The following is a 4902-nucleotide window of genomic DNA, read 5'->3' as shown; positions in this document are numbered from 1 at the left end:
TTATAGCAATACTAAAGTCATGATGAGAGGAAAATTAGAAAATGGGTTAAATTTATCTCCTTGATGGCAATAGACTTGTGTAATTGGAAATATTTATTTTTCACAGTATGGACCACACTTAATGCCATACCTATGATATTTTCATCACCCAAACTGTTTTTAAAGGCACAGATTTTGAATTTCTGAATGACTGCATTTGATGACTTGTGTATAAGTTTCCCACAGCAAAGCTGTCCTTTCTTTTTAGATACTAAACTCATGTTTATAAGACAAACTGAGATGTATGGAAAACCAGAGGAACATCTCAGAATTTATTCTTCTAGGACTTTCTGATGAACGGAGCACACAAACATTGTGCTTTGTGCTCTTCTTACTCTGTTACATCGCCCTTTTGCTGGGAAACCTTCTGATCCTTATCTTGATTCAGTGGAGCCCTCTATTTCACCAGCCAATATACTATTTCCTCTGCCACTTGTCTTTATAGACATCTGCTATACCTCCTGTGTGACACCCAAACTGATTAGTGACCTGCTGGTGAAAAGAAAAACCATCTCCTATGGTAACTGCATGTTCCAAGTCTTTGCCACACATTTTTTTGGAAGTATTGAAGCCTTCATGCTCACAATCATGGCATTTGATCACTATGTTGCCATCTGCAGACCTCTTCACTATCTGATTATCATGAGCAAAGCAAGGTGCCACCTCCTTGTTCTAGCTTCTTGGGCTGGTGGGGCTGTCCATTCCTTTCCTCAGTTTCTTATAGCAATCCAGCTGCCATTATGTGGCCCTAATAAAATCGATCACTATTTTTGTGATATTTTCCCTTTGCTGAAACTTGCCTGCAGTGATACCACTACTGCTGGTGTTCTGGTGGTTGCTAAGTCAGGCATGGTTACCTTAGTGACATTCGTGGTTTTGTTTGTCTCTTATGTCATTATACTGTGCACTTTAAGACATCATTCAGCTGATGGAAGATGCAAAGCCCTCTCTACTTGTGGGTCTCATGTCACCGTGATAGTTTTATTTTTTGGACCATCCATCTTTATCTACCTTAGACCTCCTACCACTTTTCCAGAAGATAACGTGTTTGCACTATTTTACACCATCATCGCTCCTATGTTCAACTCCTTAGTCTATACTTTGAGAAATACAGAGATGAAGCATGCCATCAGAAAAGTCTGGTGTCAAACACATAGCTAACTTGAAAATAAAAAAGGGCTGTGTGGAGAAGTATAGAGCTAGAAATTGATCTTAGTGCTTAATTATACCGTTGGTGTCATTTTATGAATGCCAAGAGTGGATTTAGGGGTAAAATATAACTACTAATCTAACACTATTTCTACTGTGCAAAAATTGAGTCAGAATGTAGTTATTTGTAGCTTAATTAGATACTGTGAGTAGGGTTACATGTGTGAAAGTAATTCATGATACAGTAAGGATAATTTTGGGCAGTGAATCATGACACAAAGAGGAAAACCTTCATGATAATTTCATTATACATTACAAGATTAGTGACTAGGCTATGTTATGCAAGTTCTCTGTGGCAAAGGAGAAGTTATTATCTATAAATTAAATAAAGAACTTTAATTTGTGATAATATTTTCACCTAAAAGACCTCCAGTGGTATTCATTACATAACAAGAAATCCATATAACAATAGTAAGAATAATAATTTCTGGTTTAAAGTCATTCCTGAGCATTAAATATGTTGACAAGCATTGGATAAATATTACTAGCAAAGGTAACACAAAATTAATTACTCAAAATGTTGGTAACTTACTCTTTGCTATTCTATTTTTGATAGTTTAAAAAATCTCATAAAGCATAAAATAAGTAAAGCATAACATTTCAGAAATTAATAAGACAATAATTAGTTATAATTATAACTATATTTAGTATAATTATGTATAATACATATTATATATAAATTTAAAATATAATTATAATTATGAATATAAATTATAAATATAATTATGATTAGTCACAAGTTTGAGGTCAGTTTGAGTAATTTACTAAGACCCTATCTCAAACTAAAATACTAAAATGTAAAAAGTGGTGGAGACATGATTCAGTGGTAAAGTACCTGGGTTCAATCTCTAATACTGGAAAAATGAAAGGGGAGGGGGGAAAGAGAGGGAGAGACAGAGAGGGGGTGGGGAAGAAACAGAGAGGAAAGGAGAAAGGAAGGAAGAAAGGGAGGAAGAAAGGGCAAATAAGAGAGGAGAAATGAATAAGATTATGAGTAGGATTATAGTTAAAATGCAGTGTTTTAGAACATGTAAATACAATACTCACTCTAGTGATTATACCAGAAAAATAAAAGGCATAAAAATAAAGGTGATGTAAATTGTTTTAGTAGAAGAACTTGGTAAATTACTATTTTGTCAAGTTACTGTGAAAACAAAATATTGCTTGATTTAAAGCTCTTTTCTTTAACAAAAACAACATAATGGCTCATTTGACAAAGTCTAAATGCTTGAAGGGAACATTTTGAAAATGACAGATTTTTTGTCAGATTTGCACTTCATAATAAAGCAAAACAACAGCAATACTTCATTTTCATGTGGGTTTATAGATAAAACAACTCATGTGTCTTTCTTGAAGAATAAATATTGAAAAATTTCCTAATAAAATAATAAATGAATCAAGGTAAAGTACTCAAGATGAAGCCAGATGGATTTAAAAGGAATTGGTACTTTCTGTTCCCAATATCAAAGGACACTCAGATTAATTCCAGATCAACTTTGGGGAGAGTAAAGTGTTTTATAGTACAAAACTGTATTTCAAATTTTACCCCTTCTTTACTATGTCAATTTGACTAAATCAACTAACTTTTGTAATTTTTTGATATTAAATCTCTAAGTAAAACTTGCAACATAATAAGGTTCATAATGTGAAACTGAAAAAAATAAAATAAAATGCATATGAAAGAAAGCCCCTCCCTGCTTTAGACCCAGGAAACTCATGCAAGGAATTAAACTGTATTCCAAAACAGCACAATTGGTCCTCTGGTCATTTCTGGGACTCCTCTGAACACATAATGGCTTTGATTCCCCTTTGATTCCCGAACAAGGAACTTAGTGGTGGACACAACTTTCACTTGCTTCACCTTCTGAACTTCTAAATTCTTGATTCAGTTAGAACGTACGAACCTCTCAACTGAGTTAAGGAACTTTGTCATAAATAAATGGTTCCCAGTCCTTAGCCATGCCCGCCCACTCACAAGCAGATCATAGGTGAACTGGCAATTTCCTTTCTTCTGAACTCACACTGTGGTCACCTCACTTCCATACCTTTGATCCTCCTGTTCCCCCCTCATCTAAATGATCTACCTCCTTCATATTTTCTTAATCAGATACTGCCTAACTTCCTATGAGCCATTCAAATGTCTTGACTCTTAGGAAGTCTTTCCTAATGACACCAACCATTCTTGACCTTTCTTTTTATTTTTATTACTACATTACACTTTTACATAATATCAGGATCCATTTGGGTATACTCATAGAGACATGGAAAGTACTTTAATCCACTGTAGTCCCTAAGACTTCCTATTTCCCTCAACTGCTCCCTACCCCTGCTCTCTTTCTTCTGCTCTACTGGTCTTCTTTCTATTTATTTGTAGAGTTTTTTAAATTAGTGCTTTATGGATGTACATAAAGGTGACATTCAGTGAGATCTATTCATTTATGCACATAGCACAATTTGGTCCATTTCATTCTGCAGGTCCTCTCTTCCCATCCCTCCTGCCTCCCCATCTATCCACTTCCTCTACCCTACTCATCTCTTTCATGGGATTCTCCCCCATTCATGTTTGCCCCCTAATTTTGGTCTAGTTTCCACATGTAAGAGAAAAATATTGATCCTTGTCTTTCTGAGCCTGGATTATTTCACTGGATGTGATATTCTCAAGTTCCATCCCTTTACCAGCAACTGGCATAATTTCATTCTTCTTTATGGCTGAGTAAAATTCCAAAGTGTCTATATACATCATTTTTCTTTCTCACATCATTGATTGGTGAGCATCTTGGCTGGTTCCCTAACTTAGCTCTTGCTGTTGCAAACATTGGTGTGCTTTTATCACTATATATTCTGATTTTTTTTTTGGATATGTATTTATTGTCTGAATATAAAAATATGGTGTTATTTATTGTACAAGCCTATTTCATGTAAGTTAGAATACATTATTTTGAAAAATACCTTTACTCTGTGTTTCTTATCTCACAACAATTTTGGACTTCCTTCAGCAAAATAATGTACAGCAAGAATTTTAATAAGAATAAGTATATATACAATATTGAATATCATATGCAAGAATTAAAGTTATAAATAAATATCACAAACATGAAAACACAAAGCAAAAATAAGAAAAATATTCAGAAAGTTTGAATTAAATATTATTGACTATGGTTCTATAGAGATCATAGTAAATTTCTTTGTTTTATTTTATTTTTGAACTATTGATGGTCACTGAAAAAGTAGAATGACAACATTTATTTTCATTGTGAACCAATTATATATTATATATTATATATTTTTATCATACATTAAATTAGGTCACCTCCTAAAGCATAAGGAGTTAAAACAGGAATCAATAAGTGGGATGGTTTCAAACTGAAAATCTAGTTCACAGCAAAGAAAACAATCAAGAATGTGTACAGAGATACTACAGCTTGGGAGAAAATCTTTACCAGGAATTCCTCAGATAAGGCATTAATTTCCAGGATATACAAAGAACTCAATAAACTTAACACCAGAAAAATAACTGACCCAGTCAATAAATGGGCAAAGGAACAGAACAAACACTTCATTGAAAACTACAAATGGTCAAAAAATATATGAAAAAATGTTCAACATCTCTAGCAATTAGAGAAGTGCAAATTAAATCTACACTAAGATCCCATC

The 4902-nt window shown here is 33.7% G+C and overlaps 1 pseudogene; it reads left to right on the top strand.

Moving 5' to 3' along the window:
* Positions 1-283: 283 nt before the first annotated feature.
* LOC124959312 (olfactory receptor 4P4-like) lies at positions 284-1200 on the top strand (annotated as a pseudogene).
* The last annotated feature ends 3702 nt before the right edge of the window (positions 1201-4902 follow it).

This window comes from Sciurus carolinensis, chromosome 11, assembly GCF_902686445.1.
Source record: "Sciurus carolinensis chromosome 11, mSciCar1.2, whole genome shotgun sequence".
Lineage (NCBI taxonomy): Eukaryota > Metazoa > Chordata > Mammalia > Rodentia > Sciuridae > Sciurus > Sciurus carolinensis.
This window is presented reverse-complemented; position numbering and strand designations above follow the sequence as displayed.